Source organism: Puma concolor, chromosome B2 (assembly GCF_028749965.1).
Source record: "Puma concolor isolate L17-30 chromosome B2, mPumCon1.1.hap2, whole genome shotgun sequence".
NCBI lineage: Eukaryota > Metazoa > Chordata > Mammalia > Carnivora > Felidae > Puma > Puma concolor.
The window spans coordinates 89630219-89650466 of record NC_141671.1 but is presented as its reverse complement, the minus strand read 5'-3'; the positions used below and the strand labels follow the sequence as shown (position 1 = coordinate 89650466).

General features: G+C 36.3%; 1 pseudogene; it reads right to left on the bottom strand.

Annotated features, from left to right (window-relative positions):
• Nucleotides 1–18845: 18845 nt before the first annotated feature.
• LOC112862706 (small ribosomal subunit protein uS9 pseudogene) lies at nt 18846–19668 on the bottom strand (annotated as a pseudogene).
• Nucleotides 19669–20248: the final 580 nt, after the last annotated feature.

The window sequence follows — 20248 nt, the reverse complement described above, 5'->3', positions numbered from 1 at the left end:
TACTATACTTTCAACTATATGAAAAGATATTAGTATGAATTAACAACACCAATTATGAACAATGAGACAGTAAGATACACTTCATGTGATTTTAGCTTTAGATTGATATGTTTATATATTCTATATAATCCTTTATGATGAAAACATGTTAAATTCATAAAACTAAAACATTAAAAAATAAAATTTCCAGTTTTATTTTATTTAATATGTGGTATTTATCCAAATAGCTTACACAGAAAAATACTACATTAACTAGAACGACATATGTGAAGACATAAAACAGACTGTTCAGGAAGTCATGTTTCTCAGAATATTGTGACATGGGATAAAAGACTATATTTATTATTTTTTAGATAGAAAATGGAAATAAGAATTGTTAATAATCTGTACCCTGAACATATTTCTAAAAGTCACTAGTAAATATGTTCTTCTTTTGATGTATCACTACAACATATCACATACAAATGTTAGAATATATATATTTTTATAAATTTTCAGAAATTCTAGATTGTTAGAGACATTTGTTACTAAATATTTTTCAATATGCATTCTCTCCAACAAAATTAAACTTACTGTATAGATATCCTATATAATGATTTAATTTCTTTTGTTTTCATTTTTAGCTGTCTCAAATGCACAATTCTTATAAAATAACCTGAAATGAGAGGGGTTTGGTTTTGTTTTGTTTGGCTGCCCTTTATATGGCTAGTTTGAAAATATTTCTGAAATGAAACTTTCACTGCAGTCAAGTCACTCCTATTATCTTTCCGTGGTGCCAGCCATGAAGAAAAAAAAAAATCCACTGCTATTTTAACAATCATATTAAAGAGTAAAAAGACCTTTCCAAAAGGTGAGAGCTTGCCTTTGGTACTGTTAGTTAAATGTCATATTTTCCTCAAGAAATAGGAGGTACCTTTATTAATATAGTTGACTACAGTGGCATCTGCTACTCCCTTCTGAATTTAGAAAACCATGAAGTTTTTCCTATTTCTCATACAGATAATCTGGTTTACGTATTAACTATGGAAGCTGCCCCATTTATTTTTTCTTGGTTCAATTCATTTCAAGCTTAGTTTAACACTAGTTATATTAGTTAGAATTCTTGTGATCAGAAGTGATAGAAACCCAGCTCCAACCAGGTTAAGATAAAAACAGAATTTTATAAAGACATGAGACATCTCACTAAACCCAAAGATAACAATCGCAAGGATTTCAGGAAAAACTCGAATGAGCAGCTTTCTTCTCTATTGCCTTCTGTGGTTCTGCTTCATGTTCTCTCTCACTGTCATTGCTGTTTCACTCTGGCCCACATGCTAGGACGTGTGGTGATACAACTATTCCAAACAGTCCAAACCCCTGGTGAGAGCATGACATTCTTAACCCTACGTTCTAAGCCTCTTGAATAAGGACTCAGTATGACTAGCCAATTGTCCACCCCAGGCCAGTTGACAGAGGTCATATGGTTATAAGTTTGATGCAGCTGCTACACTATGGATGACAGCACTGGGAAAGGCCTAGATGTAGAAAAAGTGGAGGTTGATAGTACAACAAAGTAAGAGACATCCATTGCACTAGTGCCCTACCTCGACTATTGTCTATATTAGATTGTTTTTCACCTAAACTATAGAAATTCACTTAGGATCAGATGGAGGTAGAATGCTTTGATTCATGAATATCATGAGGAATCAGTTTTGATTTCTATTAAAAAAAAAAAAAATGTTGGTCCTAGCAACTTTATTCTTTCTGCAGTGCCAAGTATGTTGTTCCTAGTCAATCCCTCTTTCTTGCTGGTCCCCCCTGGCATGTGGTACAGTTGAAAATAAATCATTATGACAAGTGACATCATCTGAAACTCTTTGGTAAGCCCCAGAGAGAGCATCTTGGGTTCCTTCTCATCATCAAAACCTTTGGCCAAGCCATGTACCTGGTAGAGCTAAGCCAACAGAGTTCATCCCATATATCTTCTGAAGATATATGGGTAATTTATAGCATTACTCACCCATCTATCACATAAATGAAGGTAATTTTGCATCTTATATGTTCTCACACTCCTAACCCAGGAAATGACAACTGTACATTCCTCTAACTGGAAGGATATGATCAAGAAGGATATGATCAAGGATAGGAATCTACTACCACCTATCACCACATAGCCCAGGACATTTGTAGGCTATTCACAAGTTTATTTAGAGGCCCACAGTTACAGATTTCCATTCCAATTTTTCTATGTAATGCACTTTTGGCTAAGTAACTTAACCTTTCTGAAACTATCACCTTATCTATAAAAAGATGCTTGTTACAGCTAACTCAAATTGTTGTAGTAAGTATTAAATAGGATAATATGTACAATTCTACAAGCACAGTTTTGTCTTTTTAATAAACATCAGTACTCGTTGCTCTTAACCCAACAACTCTGGAGGACAGAGGCTCCGGGTGGCCTTGAGATGACAGACACAACCAGGCCAACTGGTGGGATTCAGAAAGTCAGCCTCCATGAAGTGCCAGTCTCATGCCTGGATGAGGGAGCACCATCTCTCCTGGCATGTAGAAGCTCCTGGTTGTCACAGCCTCCCTACACTTCACCCTACACTCCTCCTTGATGCATGTTGGCACCTCTGAGACTAGAAACAACTACAGACTTGAGGTTTGATTGATGTCTTTTAGCTGAGCAGCATACAAATCACCTACTACATAATTAAAAGTGATAAAAATTAGTACAAAAAAAAAAAAAAGATCCCAAGAAAGAAAGACAAAAAAGATTGACATGTTATAATGGCAAAAATAAAAATAATTTTTTTTAATTTTTCTGTTTTCAAAACTTACTTCACGTGGTTATATTATTTTCAGGAAGAAAAATAAATTTTATTTATATTTGAAACAAACAGGGAAGCAATAGCAGTTTCAAAGAGTGTTTATCACAAAAGTGTTTATTTTGGTTAAAAAAACATGAAAAAGCCTAAATGCCTATCTACAGAAAATGGATAAAGTACATTTGGGTATATTCACCAAATAAATTACTATGCACACATTGAAAACGACAATGTGGATTTATAGTCATTGAAATAAGATGAAATTCATGGGGCGCCTAAGTGGCTCAAGTTGGTTAAGCGTCCGACTTTGGCTCAGGTCATAGTCTCATGGTTCGTGGGTTTGAGCCCCACACCCGGCTCTGTGCTGACAGCTCCGAGCCTGGAGCCTGCTTCAGGTTCTGTGTCTCCCTCCCTTTCTGCCCCTCCCCTGCTCACGTTCTGTTTCTGTCTCTCTCAAAAATAAATAAACATTTAAAAAATTAAAAAAAGAAAAGAAAGATGAAATCCTTAAAAACAGGTGATGGATCAGTATGACCCAATAAATGAAAAAGTATGTGCTGTATATGGAAAGACTAAAAAATTGTTAACTTTCCTATAAATACATGGAATTCAGGATTTTACTTGTACTCTTGTCTTTATAGTTTTTATATCATCTAAGTATTTCAATATATGTTTGCAATATAATTAAAATCAAATAAAGCTATTAACAATTTGGAAAAAAAGTTAATGGTAAATTTTGACCTCGCTTCTGCCTTAATCCTCCCAGAGCTCTTCTTTTCAGTACCATCAAACACAGCCTGGCTGCTGCCTCTCCTTCCATCTCTCTCCATTCCTGACATTGTCTTAATGAGCCTACTCTTAGTTAATCCCCAATACAGCCCTTGGTCTCTGAACCCAGATGTTACAGCCAGACATTTCCTGCTTGAGTTTCTGCTTCTGTCTACCTGATGGGGTGCCACACTCACCAGCCTTCCTGAGCTGCCCCAGGGATGTTCTATTGCAAGGGTGCTGGCCAGAGCCTTCGCCCTGGCACACTCTGTCAGCCTACCTGGCAACGTGCATTCTGCTTTTATAAGTGTTACAATTACTGGGGCACCCGGGTGGCTCAGTCGGGTAAGCCTCTGACTCTTGGTTTCTGCTCAAGTCATGATCTCATGGTTTGTGGGATCAAGCCTCATGTCAGGCTCTGTCCTAACAGCACAGATTCTCTCTGCTTCAGATTCTCTCCTTTCTCTGCCCCTTCCCCATGCTCTCTCTCTCTCTCTCTCTCTCTCTCACACACACACACAATAAATAAGTAAACTTTCTTTAAAAAGGATTACTATTACTACTAATATCATTATTTTTTGGTTACATGGAACAATTCCTCAAATTTGTCAATAATTTAAATGACATATAATCCTTTTATAACATACCAAAATAGTTTTTGATTTTTTTTTTAATGTTTATGTATGATTTTGAGAGACAGAGACAGAGAGTGAGGAGGGGAGGGGCAGAGAGAGAGGGAGCACAGAATCCAAAGCAGGCTCCAGGCTCTGAGCTGTTAACACAGTGCCCAACACAGGGCTCAAACCCGTGGACTGCAAAATCATGGCCTGAACTGAAGTAGGAGGCTTATCCAACTGAGTCACCCAGGTGCCCCAAAATAGTTTTTTTTTTTTTTTAATTTTTTTTTTCAACGTTTATTTATTTTTGGGACAGAGAGAGACAGAGCATGAACGGGGGAGGAGCAGAGAGAGAGGGAGACACAGAATCGGAAACAGGCTCCAGGCTCTGAGCCATCAGCCCAGAGCCCGACGCGGGGCTCGAACTCACGGACCGCGAGATCGTGACCTGGCTGAAGTCGGACGCTTAACCGACTGCGCCACCCAGGCGCCCCCAAAATAGTTTTTTTAAAGTATCCTTTAATATGCCCTAAATTTCAAGAAATAATATTATAATTGAAACACTCCATTCCTTCCTTCCTTCCTTCCTTCCTATAAAAAGCAACTTTCTCTTGTATTTTTAGAAGGTACATTTATAATATTAAAACGACACTCAGTTTCTTTATTTATTTCAAGTTAAATGATACTCCTGAGAATGAATAACTCTTCATTAATAAGCACTACTGATAATAAAATACACATCATATGGACATACAGTAAAATATATATTTTATAACACGACAATGATTCTGGTTTCTTTCTCTATAGGGCACTCGGCTTTATTATCAGTGTCCCATAATAGACTCTGCAGCGACAGAGCTCAATCCTGGGCCTTGTTGCTGCTCTTGAGTCTGTTTGGGTAAGTCCACCAAAGATGTCCTAGAGGACTTGTGAGGGACTTGTGAGGATCATTGGTTTTGGGGTGCATCGAACCCCTCTCTGATGTACCTGCCTATAAGGGTAAAAGGCTTTAACTATGCACTCCCTGTCTGGTAAGGCAGCTACCCTTTTCTTCTCTATGAAGCTTTAGTCAATGTGAGACTGCATTAAAAATTGCTTGTGCCTTATCAAACATTCTTTTCTCTCAGTAAAGTTTCAGTTATCTGGAGGGAAAAAGAAAAATGTCTATCGCCAATTATGGAATTTGAAATTGACCTCTCTTTTGGCATACAAGGGCTAAAGTTGAAATTTCAAAAATTAGGAAACTTGATGTTAACTTACTGTGCCTTAGGGAAATGAGGAGCAAAATATGACAGGCACAGTTTTGGATGTTTTATATAATTTACTTTACTAAAGTTCCACAGCAAGTCTGTGGGGAAAGCATTACAATACCCATTTCACAGATAAGATCACATACAGGTAAGATGCAAAGATGGTATTTGAATACCAGGCTGTTTGTTCAAGAATTTATACCCTGTCTAAACACTGTTCTCACTATAGCTACATTAACAAATTTGCGGGGCGCCTGGGTGGCTCAGTCGGTTGAGCGTCCGATTTCAACTCAGGTCACGATCTCGAGGTCCGTGAGTTCGAGCCCCGCGTCGGGCTCTGGGCTGATGGCTCAGAGGCTGGAGCCTGCTTCCGATTCTGTGTCTCCCTCTCTCTCTGCCCCTCCCCCGTTCATGCTCTGTCTCTCTCTGTCTCAAAAATAAATAAAAGTTTAAAAAAATTAAAAAAAATTAAAAAATAAACAAATTTGCTTCTATACTTAATATTTTGAGTGTGTTTTATAATTGACTGAACTTTTATTTATTTGAATTTGACTTGTTAGTCACCAAATTTTAGGTACTCAGTGGGTGCTCTCATAGGCTAATTGAGGACCAAACTCCATTTGGTAAACACATTACCTGATAACCTCCACCACCATCACCATGATGAGAATGACCATTTTTGAGCACCTACTGTGTGCTAGGATTTTATTATGAAATTAGCACACACTGTTTTATTTAATTTTCACAGTTGTAAACCACAGATTACTACTTGTATCGATCAGGGTTCTCTAAAGAAACAGAACTAATGAGAGAGAAAAAGAAAGAGGGAGCCAGAGAGAGACAGAAAGAGAGAGAGAGAGAGAGTTTTATTTTAAGGCATTGGCTCCCAGGAATGTGGGAGCTAGCTAATCCATAGGACAGACAGACAGGCTGGAAACTCAGCATGATTTCTATGTTACATCCTGAGGCAGAATTCCTTCTCCAGGAAACTGCAGCGTTTTGCTCTTAAGGCTTTCAAATGGTTGGATGAGACCCACCATCCACATTACCAAGGGAAATGTCCTTTACTTAAAGTCAGCTGATTGTAAATGTTAATCACATATACAAAAGAACCTCCTGGAAACATCTAGACTAATGTTTGACCAAGCATTTGACACCATAGCATAACCAAATTGACACATATAATTAATCACCACACTACCCTTTCTATGAAGCCTCACTTTTCTTGATAGCATACTTTAAACAAGGCCACACTCACCAGTTTATTTCTCACATAGGCCAGTTGGCTTTAGCATCCTACTACCCTCACCCCACCTAATTTCCATCCCTTAAATTCTATCTTGCATCTACATGTTACCTCTAAACATGTCTTTATAAATCACTGCCTGCTTTTTGTCACAAGATCAACTGATTGCTGTGTTACTAACAACTTAGAATAGGCAAAGAGTTCATAGCTTTGACTTTGATTTGTATCCCAAAGCCAACACCGTAATCCAAGTCTAGGTCTCCTCTGAACCAGATAATCCAAGCAAAGCGAAATCTATTACCTCCACACAGTTTCCTTAAAGCCATTTGATGTGCCAACAGTGAACATTTGCCTTTAGAAAAAGCTTTCATCCACAGTGTTTCATTTAATCCACAAAATGTAGCAGGCATCATTATTTCTCATGTTTTGTAGATAAAGAAACAGAAACCAGTAGGCTAAGTAACTTGCTTGTGCTCAAAGAACTTGTGTATAAGATACGGAAGATCTAGAACGTAATCCATTCACTCAACATATATCACTGAATCTGTCATATTTTAGGCTCTGGGATCAAGCAGTGAACAAAACATACACACCACCTGCCCTTACAGAGTCTAAATGCTAAAACGTGTCGTTAGATACCAAGCCAAAAACTATGTATACATAGGGTGTCAGATGCTAATAAGTGTTAATAAAGAAAAATAAGTCAGGTAGCCATCAGGGTATATGAGCTGGGGGTGGGGGAATGTGAGTTGTGATACAAAATAAGGTGGTCAGGAAGTGCTCATTGAGAAGGTAGCATTTGTCCGAGGTCTGAAAGATATGACTGAGCAAGTCCTGTGGGAATCCTGAGAAAGAAGGTGTCATACAGAAGGGAAGTACTGGTGGAGAAGCTGCCTAATGTGTTTGAGAACCACAGTGGAAGAATTATAGCAGGGTGCTGTCTTAATTCATGCTAATCTGTCATTCCCATTTTCAGATGCCTTTGCTATCAAATTCTATTTGGCAAATCTACATGGAAAGTCAAATATGGTTTACAATATGAAAGCTACAAAATCTACAATCATAATTTTATCCTTCAACATATCTACTAAATTGATACTTCTTATGTGTCATAATAGGAATTTATAGTTCACTTATTAATGGTGCTACAAATTAACTGAAGTGACTGGAAACTAAGCATCGATTCTACTTCTTAGCCAATCCAAAGAGTGATTGTGGTTTTTAAAAATCCTTCTCGGGGCGCCTGGGTGGCTCAGTCAGTTAAGCATCCAACTTCGGCTCAGGTCATGATCTCACGGTCCATGAGTTCGAGCCCCGTGTCGGGCTCTAGCTGACCGCTCAGAGCCTGGAGCCTGTTTCAGATTCTGTGTCTCCCTCTCTCTCTGACCCTCCCCCATTCATGCTCTGTCTCTCTCTGTCTCAAAAATAAATAAACGTTAAAAAAAAAAAGAATTTTTAAAAATAAAAAATAAAAATCCTTCTCATTTTGGGGAATAATTTAGGCTTGGCAGTGCTTTGTTGAAAATGTATTAAGAATTTTAGAAAATTACTGTTTAAAAAGCCCTTAATAGAAGTTACTTTTATAATGCAAGGCAAATTTGAACAAAAATTTGCACCTTAAAGCTGTAATATTTGACCATAACTATATTACCAGAGTTTCTTGTTTTATAGGCAGGTTTTTCAAAACACACTAATAAATATTAGTGGTGTCTGTGAAAGATGCTTGTTCATATCATCTCATGAGCCTTCTTATATGTTGATCTTTTATCTAAAATCTGTATCCATATAATGCTATTTAAACAATATTAAAGTGGTGTTGATAGAAGAGACTAGTCTTATTGCTTACAGTTAAGTTGAATCTGGGTAATATGTTTTACCAATAAAATCTGTGGTCATTATATATAAGATATACCAATTACCCAGTAAATTCTGCACCTATCGTATCACGCTTACTGCCATTTAAGTCATATAAATATAGCAAATAAATGTTCAGGTTCACAGCAGTTTGTGGCACATTTCTCATACATTTCATTTTGCTACTATTTCCTTTCAATCCCTCCCCCCAAAGTGGTAAGGTGTAAGGTATCCATTTTCTATTTCCTCCTTTTCAATTCAGCCAGATGTCCAAGTACCACGTGTGGAGGAACAGGGATTGCAGTGACAAAAAGCCAACTAACTCCATATGCAGAAGTATTCAAAAAGGAACTTCTTAAATTGGGATTTAAGAAAAGCTGAACTTGTTAAAGTACACTTTAAGATTTTTCTGTATTTTCCAATAAATGCTGTGAAGGAGCTGCTTCAAGCATAGTAACAATCAATAGCAAAAAGAAACTTTTAAAAATCCCATTGGTCCTGCAGCCTCTTGCCAGAGTCCCACACAATAGCAAATACTTAGGAGGAGAATGGCTGCAGTGGAGCAACACTAATACATTTGACACAGCTTCCACCCCGTCATTATGCAGGGGGGTCTGCGTTTATCCCTTTGTACATTGGAGACTCTTTTAACCAGGAATCCCAGGATGAAACGGAACCATTTTCCTCACGGCAAAACAAATCCTTCTCTGGTGAATTTTGTTATTGTTTATCGTAACGCTGTTTTATCAGCACTAAACTGTATGAACGCTTCAATTAGTTCTTGATGAATGATCCCATAAAAGCATGTAGTTTCATTTCCCCTGCCACCAGATATTTCACTGAGCGTTATTAAATGAAATATAATTGGGATAAGATTCAGGAAACGTGGATAGCTGTAGTGCTCCTCAGTTCAGCCTAAAATGGTTAGTCATCGGTGTAGCTGAATCACATTTGATGCACTGTCCATAGAGATTCCCATCGCTTGATCCTGGGGAGAGCATACAGGCAGTAGATATAGTCTGATGCACAATCTCTGTCCTTTAGTAAGGATAAAGGCCTATGGTAAGGTGCTGAGTTCAGTGTTAGGTCAAAGAGTTGTTATGTCCACAGAGGAGCAAAAAGCATCTGCATCAATCAGACGATAGAATATACCCACATTATAGGTTACATAGCAACTATTACATTGTTCCAGCGATAGGTGGACACCATCAGTTTTCTTCTTTCTCCTTAGTATAGGAACCCCAGTTTTTAGGTAGGCGTATTGACACATAGAATAAAAGACTAACTTCTCTGCTTCCTTTGTATGTTACGGTGCTATGGCCAAAAGAAATGTAAATATGAGGTATGAGACTTCTGAGAAACCTTTTTAAAGGGAGCTGATTCAGCTGAGGTCAGACTTCTTAAAAACCTTTTCTATCTTTCTTCCATCTTCTGGCCTGCACTGCAGAAGCAAAAACTGAAGCTTCAGCAGCTACACTAGATCAAGACATGGCCTGTGGTAGGATATTAGTGCAGAAAAAATAGAAGCTTGAGTGCCTGAAGTCATTCTGAAGCTACCATCTAAGCCTTGACCTGCTATCCCAAGTTTTCATTTATATATGATACTTCACTCTTCTGATTGCAACATTATTATAGGCAAAAGAACCAGCTATAACTATAACTGAGACAATTATTGAACCTTAATATATGTATTTTTTCAACATATTTTTAAATAATGGAATATCACTACCTTGTGTTGGTCATTTTATGAAGCATTCTAATGCATTTTCACATTTCATCTTTAAAACAAACCTGTAAGCTAAGTACTTATATTATCTCTTTTAAAAATTAGAGAAGGAAATCACAAAACCATTTAGCACATACTCTGATTGGTGACGAGGGTATCTGGGAGAGGAGAGGGATCAAAATTCAGGATTTCAATGTTTCTTTCTTTAATGCAACAGGTAATACTTTTATATTTACATCATGTGCTACTGATCATTCTGAGTGCTTGGAACACATAAATGAACAATATAAGATCCCTGCCCTCATGGAACAAATATTCTAGGATAGTCTCAAGAGTTCTTAACTACAACCGTGAACAATATTTCACAATGTGGTCTGGACCCCTCGGCCACCCAAGATACTTTTAGTGGATACACACGATCAAACTTTGTCATAATAATACTAACGCATTACTTTATTTCTATCACTGTGTTCATAATTGCACCAATGGTACAAAAAGTAGAGGTGGATACAGCTGCTGGCAGTTTGCACCACACCACTAGAAGTCATGGTTATTTCTCACCACCACAGATTCACATTTAATAAATAAATAGTTCAACTAATTATTTAAATGAAGAGTTTCCCTTAAGAATATCTCAGTAAAGCAATAGAAATTTATGATTTTATTAAATCTTGACACTTGAGTACACCTCATTTTAATAACCGTGTGATGAGGTGGGAAGTATACAAAATGCACTTTTGCTATATGCTGCAGTACGATGGTTATCTGGAGGAGAAGCACTTGCAAAAATGAATCACAAGCTGAACTAACTAGTCTTTCATGGAATATCATTTTATTTGAAAGAATTAATGACAAACTATTGTTATTCAGGCATGGATATTTGGGAGATACTTTATTGAAAATGATTAAAATAAACTTGTCAGAGGAAGAAACCAAAGGTGTTTTCTGCCAGTGATAAACTTTGAGCTTCACATTACTTAAGATTTTTCTGATGAAATTGGTGATGATACTGATAACATATTTTCTATAACCCATCAGAGGCATCCATTTAGCAACTGAGTTTTAACATAGTGTCGTTTACTATTCAAGTATCTCCTTAAAATTAAGGTGATGTCAGTTTTTATATGTTCATATTTATATATTCGATATCAGGATAGTAAGATTTACTCTTTGGGGTTTTGTAAAATTTAAAAGAGATAACAAGTGTGGGGTGCCTGGATGGCTCAGTCGGTTGAGCTTGAGTGTCTGACTTTGGTTCACGTCATGATCTCACCTTTTATGGGTTCAGGCCCCTGTGGGGCTTTGTGCTGTCAGATCCTCTGTTTCAGATCTTCTGTGCCCTGCCCCCCCCACCTGCCTCTCTCTCTCTGCACTTCCCCTGCTCACGCTCTCTCTCTCTCACAAATAAATAATAAAACGTTTAAAAATAATAAAAAGTAAAAGAGTTAACAAGTGTTAAGACACTGAAAACACCTGGAACATTACAGGTACTTAAACATTTTGATTTTCTTTTGATATTTTCATTTTCTTGGCCCCAGGAGTTCCTAATAAACTAGCTCTCATCCACTATGGTGGCCATGAAAATAAGCCTCTCAGATCTTTCCCAACTGCAACAAAGGATAATTGACCTTGGGCCTTAGCTCATTCCTCTCAGACCCAGAGTTTGCACCAAAGCTGCGCTTCCCACAGGCTGCTCCTGTTCAAGGACTGACATGGCAAGGATGCTAAGGCAGCCCTGCTCCTAGGGAAGCAGTCAGAAAATTCTCAAAATTCTGGTCAGAAAAGCATTGGGAGTCCAGAAAATCAGTTTGCCCAAAGAGCTAAAGAGCTGAGAATGTATTAAGTGAATCTGTTACTAGGTGGAAAGCTGTCCTGGGATATGGAACTACAAAGATTTGTGAGGTGGCTTCAGTTGACTATGAATAAGACAAAGAGACTAATAGGCAGAAAAACGTAATATCAATTAACCCCAAACCTTTGTAACCACAAATTTCAATTCAGAAATTCAAATTCATTTAATTTTGCTCACGGTGAGTTCTGGCCATGTGTACATTTTAAATGGTCTATAAAACTGTATCATTTATTATACTGAGTTCTATTCTATCATATATTTGAGTCATACAGACAGACACAGAGACACAGACACACACAGACATACACACACGCTCCATGTTTTAGTCCTCTTTCAATTGTAGAATGAAATAACCACCTTGGGAAAACAAATAATTGAAGAGGAGAAAAGAGGATTAACCTAACCCATGACCTGCTCCTGATCCCCATAATCTTAAATTTAATATATTCTGAATCAGCCTTCCATATGTTTTTAGAAATAGAATACTATAAATAGGAATAAAATTATATTTTCTATTACAAACAATACTTAGACTACACTGATAATAAAATGTAAATATAGAAATAATAAGTAACAATGCAATAAATGGTAAAAAGTAAAAATTACTGCAAAAGTTTTCTGTTCTTTCCTCTAACATCTATGCATTTCAGTAACTTTTCTTAGACATTCAATTTACTTGTAATTATGATACCATTTTATGTCCAAAACTCTCACAACCCAAACAAATTTGAAATTTAGACCAAAAAAAAAAAAAAAAGGATTATCTGGCTACATGCAAATTTCTGGGATGGAAAATTGTGGCAATTGTGTAGTTGACAATGATGACCATGGTGATGATGGCTTAGCACTCATCACTTTTCACAGTTTTCCCTAAGATTAACTCAACCTCACAATGTGTCAGTCAAGTGGATGAAGCAGATAAACTTTTTTACCTAAAGAGAAAAGTACAGCAGTCCAGATGACTTACTTGTCATCACAGAACTTGTTCTCCTGACTTGTAGGCTCCTCCTCGAGATCACACATAACATGAAGTAAGGTAAAACTGTGTTACATGATTCAAAACCATAGGGTTTTGTTCATCATTTATATACTATTTTCCCCTGGATTCTTATATGAGAGTTAAAGGAATATAGAAATATAGCTTTTGACACTAATCTTATTTTCTTGATAAGTGTATCTTACCATATTTTACTTAACGGTTAAAATGGTTCAAATCAAATGGGAACATTTCAAAAGTAGATTGTATATAAACATATCAGTTCTTCACAACTTGATCTGCAGGTTCAGTACAGCCTCAATCAAAATCTCAGCAAGTTATTTTGTGGATATCAGCTAACTGATCCTAAATTTTATATGGAAAGGCAAAAGACTGAGAATATCCTACATAGTATTGAAGGAGAAGAACAAAGTTGGAGGATGACAATACCCGACTTCAAGATTTATAATTAAGCTACAGTAATCAAGACAATTTGGTACTGGCAAAATAATAGACAAGTAGATCAATGGAACAGAATAGAAAGCCCAAAAATAGATCTGCATAAATATAGTCAACTAAGCTTTGACAAAGAAACAAAGGTAATTGATGCAGCAAAGATAATTTTTTTCAATAAATGGTGCTGGAATAACTGGATATTCAGATGCAAAAAAAAAAAAAAAAAAAAGGAATCTAGACACAGACCTTATACTCTTTAAAAAAATTAACTCAAAATGGATCATGGACCTAAGTGTAAAATGTGAAACTATAAAATTTCTAGAAAACAACACAGAAACTCTAGATGACCTTGGGTATAGCAATGACTTTTTACATACAACACCAATGGCAAAATCCATTGAAGAATTGATAAACTGGAGTTTATTAAAATTAAAAATTTCTGCTCTACAGAAGAATGTCAAAACAATAATAAAAAAAGAAACAAACCACAATTTGGGAGTAAATATTTCCAAAAACAATATTTCTGAGAAAGTGTTGTTAAAAAAAAAATATATATATATATATATATATATATATATATATATATATATATATGTTCACACAAAGAACATTCAAACTCAACAATAAGACAACAAATAACCCAATTAAACATGGGTCAAAGTTCTGGATAGACACCACACAAATATTATATGGATGCAAATAATCATGTTAAAATATGCTCCACATCATATGTCTTCATGGAAATGCAAATTAAAACAAGATACTATTAGCTACCTATTAGAATGGTCAAATGTCAGAACACTGACAACACCAAATGCTGGCAAGGATGTGGAGCAACAGGAACTCTCATTTATCACTGGTAGATGTACAAAATGATAGAGCCACCGTGCAAGTTAGTTTGGCAGTTTCTTACAAAACTAAATGTACTTTCACCATACTATCCAGCCACAGCAGTGTTTGATATTTACCCAAAGAAATTGAAAACTTATGTCCTACCTACATAATTATAGTAGCATTATTCATAAGTGCCAAAACTTGTAAGCAATTAAGTTGCCCTTCAGTAGAAGAGTGGAAAAACTGCGGTAATTCAGATAATGAAATATTATTTGGTGCCAAAAAGAAATGAGCTATAAAGCCATGAAAAGACATGGAGGAAACTTATGTGCATATCACTGATTGAAAGCCAATTTGATTGTACACTTGAAACTAATATAACACTACATGTTAACTATATGGAATTAAAATTTTAAAAAAAGACTTTAAGAAGTACATGCTAGTCCTATTATTTAATGAGTTGACTTCAAGTCTCTTCTTATCCATATTATTTTGATTTTATAAACATTGAATATGGGTCAGCTTCATAAACATTTATTATTCTAAAAAATAGAAAGAAGCCAATTTGAAAAGGATATGTATTACATGATTCTAACTATACGATATTCTGGAAATGCAACACTATGGAGACAGTAAAAACATCAGTGGTTAGTAGGGGTTAAAGGGGAGGAGAGATGACTAGGCAGAGCACAGAGGAGTTTTAGGGGGTGAAACTACTTGGTATGATACGTAACATTGATACCTGTCCAAACCCATAGAATGCACAACACCAGGAATGAACCCTTATGTAAACTATGGACTTTGGGTGATAATGATGTGTCATTGTAGGTTCCTCAATTGCAACAAAAGTACCACGCTGGTGGGGGATAGTAATAGTTGGGGAAACTGTACATGTGAGGAGGCAGAGAGTATATGTAATCTCTCTTTTCTTTGTGCTCAATTTTGCTGTGAACCTGAAACTACTCTAAAAACTGAAGTCTATTTTTTTTTTAAAAGTAGATTGCGTATGATCTGCATAACATTTTTAAATTATAATCTGAGACTTGGGTACTGAAAGCAGTATTTTGTAGAGCTGTGGGAATTTTCTTTCAGAGCCTTCATAATGCTGTTGGGCTTCTACTTTAAAAGACTTCATTTTGCTAAGGGGTGGCATGTTTTCCACTTTGAAGATTCTGACATGTTTAAATGGTCCTGTCTTTGAAGAAATGAGAATCTGTGGGATTCCCTGGTGAGGAAGTTTTCTATTCAGGGAGAAAGAAAGTCCTCTGTTGAAATTATTTACCAGATTATGGTTTTAACCCTGGAGACAGTCTAATCCCTGACAGGGTTATCATCTTTTTGAAAATATTAATATGTTTGGAAAAGGTTCTACTTCTGAAGAAATTCTGATTGCTGGAAGGAGGCTATCTTTAAAATTTTAGCAAGTTGTTGTTTTCAAGAGTGTTCTGTAGTGTAAGATGACTTCTCTGGGAGAATATTAAAATAAGAGGTAATTTCTTCTGTTGACATTTCCTTATAGAATTCTATGAAAATCAGAATAGAATTAGTATGTCATGAAGTGTGCAAATCAATGTTCTCATTTAGTACATTAATTTAAAATGTTAAATGAAATTTGTTTAACTTAAAAGTATGTGTATGCTTTTATTGGTCATCTCTTATATGTTAGCAGTTTAAATATATAAAAGACATCCACAAAAACAATGATAAATATTAAGTCTGAGGTCTACTAATGAAGGAAAAAGCAATATCTTTATCAGTTGTCCTTTTTATTCCATTTTTAAGACACAAAACATTTCTGAAGATAACACAGATTCCTCAATTGGAGAATTCACATGAACAAAATGAAAGAAAATGAAAGGAATAAAGGGTTGTAATTATAAATATTTTAATGTTTTTCATAGAGACAAAAAAATGAAATGAAAGAAAGAAATGGGGTGGTAAAGAAATAAGTTAGGTAATTACACGAATATTATCTCACTTTCCCCCTGGTATGATGTGAAGCACAATGAGGAAAGGGCCACAAAATAGTGGGGGAAAAGAATAATGAACTTAACAATGAATCTAATTTCACTAAAAACAGAAAACTGAAACACAATGGTTGTTTCAGTAAAGTTTTATTTAATTTTTTCTTTATTTTTCTGATTTATGTGTTTTATATGAAGAAATATCTAGTTTGCAAATATTTTTTATGCAACTTGAAAATCTCAGGAAGAGATATGTAATTATGTAAAAACAGTGTGAAATTACAATAAACCCAGAGTGAAACTTGATATGATTCAATGGCTTGGCCTAGCAGTAAAAGCATTTAATCTAGAGCTTGGCCCCAGACTACTTTGTAATTGTATGTCCTCTGATCACTTTACACAGTCTTCAGCTAAACTGCAGCCCTCTTTTTCCTGAGCACACCTCCATATACTTTTGCTCATTTTGTCTCCCTCTTCTAGAATATCGAGTCAATGCCTATACTAATTTTAAGGATTATCTTAGTCCATTCAGGCTGCTATAGCCAAATACCAGAAACTGAGTGGATTATATAGAACAGAACTGTATAACTTATAGTTCTGGAGGCTGGGAAGTTTAAGATCAAGGTGCTGGCAGACTGGGAAATAAGAACCCACTTCCTGGTTCATAAACGGTCTTTTCTCTGTGCCTTCACTTTGAAAGGAAAACAAACAAACAAACAAACAAACAACTAGGGATCTCTCTTATAAGGGCATGAATCCCATTCACGAGGGCTCTACTCTCAAGACCAAAGCTCCTCCCAAAGGCCCTACTTCCAAATACCATTACACTGGGCATTAGGTTTCAATACATGAGCTTTAGGGGGACACAAACATTCAATCTATAGCAAGGATCAAGCCAAGTTTTGCTTCTTCCTTGGAGCCGTCACTGGCATCAGAGCCCATTGGACCTCTGTGTTTGTGGAACTGCAACTGTGTATGTTCTTGTATATCCCTGGGTCAAGGTCCATTGTTGAATAACTTGTAGGAAGAGATAGGCACAAGCCCAGTTCTATATAAGATATGACTTTGCATTTTTGAGTTTAATATTTTAAAGTGGAGAATCCCTATTCACCAAGATGTTGTACAAAGTGAGAATTATTAATGACTTCAATATTTTGCTGGTTCAAGAAAAACAGATCTCATATTTAACCATGAGTCTGCCTAATTTAATAAGGTATTATTTGATTATTTAAAGTTGCATTTTTCCTTGAATAAGATGTTTATATTACTATTAAACTCTATTTCAAATAGATATTCAATCTGTTATTGCTAGACATTAGAATGAGAAATAAAACATCATGGGGCACCGGAGTGGCTCAGTCGGTTAAGTGTCTGACTTCAGCTCAGGTCATGACATCACGGCTCGTGAGTTTGAGCCCCACATTGGGCCCTGCGCTGACAGCTCAGAGCTTGGAGACTACTTTGGATTCTGTGTCTCCCTCTTTCTCTGCCCCTTCCCTGCTTACTCTGTCTCTCTCTCAAAAATAATAAATAAACATTTAAAAAAAGAAATAAAATTTCATTGTATATTCATTATTTGCTGTTTTAAAAACTTGGTACCTATGCAGACGGATCTATTTATTGTTATGTGTTATTTAACCAAATGTGATTCTGTTAACACAGAATAGCCTTCTCTGATCTGGACGTTTACATACATATGTGGATGTAATTTCCCCCAACATTCCTTCATTTGAATCAATACACATTTTTTCATAGAGCAAATCATGACTTTATATGGGAATTTAAAAAAAGTGCAAACTACAAATGCAAATCTGGGTACTCAAATTTCACAGCATAATCTAAAATATGATTAATTACTACTTTAAGGTTATCATTTGAATGAAAACACAATATTAAGTGAAGTTCTGATAGAGAACTTCCGTCTGTAGTAGAAAACTATTTCATGTATAGTATATCTGCAATAAATAGTTGATGACTAATTGATCAATATTGATATGTGTACTACATTAAAATAAGATTATAATTGGATATAAAATAATTAGATTTATGAATCTGTCCTTTTAAGGATCTTAAAATAGAGTAATAAAGATAGAATTAAACTAGTGAAAAATATGAGACTAGTTAAATATGCATATGGAAATTATACTACAAGTCTACATTCTCAAATTATTTTAATTATTTGGAATTCTTTTTTCAAAAAGTTGTTAAGATAAACGGGGAAAAAATATGACTTCTTCTAAAAACTTTTCTTGATCAGCACCACTACTTCTCCATAGCAGGATCCCTTGCTCTTTCAGACTCCATTTTCTAACTTTACCCATTCCCATTCTGACCTCTGGAAACTTCCCTTCAAACAGCTCTTGCTAAGGTTAGCCATGTTCTTTAGTCACCAAATCTGATGAAAAATTTCAGTGTTAATTTTAATAGCATTTGATGCTATTTACATTCCTTCTTTTAAAATCTTTCTTCTGCTCCCCTTGTTGTTTTCCTGCACGTATTTTCTAGCATATTTCCTCTTCATTGGCCCTTGACTAAGATCGCCCCTCTGTCAATGTTGCAGCTCTTCACAACTTGGTCCTATACTTCTTTTTCATTATTCTATATTTTCTTCTGTCTCACACGTGCACATGCAGTCAATTAATATTTTACCTCCTTATCCCATTCTAGATCAAACATTCCATTATGTAAGTCAGAAGCCTCTGAGTCATTATAGAAACCTTCTAGCCTGTAATCCATATACCAAATTCATCATAAAATTCTACCATTTTATGTCCTAAATATCCCTTATTTTCCCCGTGACAATAGTTTATTATTAAGGTGAACCCTGATTCCCACCAGTTACTTATTATAAAGGTGAACCCTGATCCTCACAATAGGCCTATCCGTAGGATTTTTGATAGGGAGCACGGGCACCAGGACCGCCCAACTTTTTGGATTCGCAGCACCAGGGATCAGCAACCAGCAGAATCTGGTCATACTGGATGAGGATGTCTTTGATCTCTTTCTTGGAAGCCTCATCCACGTATTTGTGATAATAGGCCACCAGAGCTTTGGAGGTGGACTGGAAGATTGTAAATCTGGGCCACATGACCACCACCCTTTACTCAGTCTCAGATGTCCACCCTGGCAAACAACTCCTGGCCCAGAAACAAAACAGGTGCAGTAATTTGTATTGCTGCATGAGCAGCTCAATCTTCCAGGGCCTGCCCATTCACCCTGATGACGCTGTTGCCCCATTTGCAGTGCTCCACGGCTATGACCTTCTTCTTGCATCTGAGGACCTGCACTGGACTGCAGAAGACCCTTAGATGGCATGGTCGTGAACGTAGACAAGACCTCCTCACCAAGTGGTGCACAAATTCCTCTCTAATTCCTCCAGTTTATTTCACAAAATCCCACTGTCCCCTCTTTACCTCTATGCATACTGGCTTTGTTTTATGACCTCGGATTCATTTATCCATATCTTCTGAAGTCCATATCTTCACTAGTACCTTAGATTTCGTGGATAAAGATTTCAATCAAGTAGTTTTGTGGGGGGAAAATATGATTTCTGGAATTGGGAATGCCTAGATTTGAATCTCAGATTATTTGTTATTAGCATTGTGACCTCTGCTTATTATGAAAGCTTTCTCAACTTTAGTTTCCTCTTCTATGAAATATAGATAATAATACTTCCTAACAAATGTGCTGCGAGGATTAATGTCATGCTACTTACTTCCCTGAGTTGAAGTAGGATTACGTTGATTTAGTTTCTAGCTCCCAAGGTACTTAAACATATCAGGTGTTCAATAAGTATCTTATGAATAAAAGTAAAGGACAGAAAGAGGAGATAGATGAAAGGAAAGGAGAGGAGAGAGAGGAAAGAGGAGGGGAAGGGAGGGGAGGGGAGGAGGCT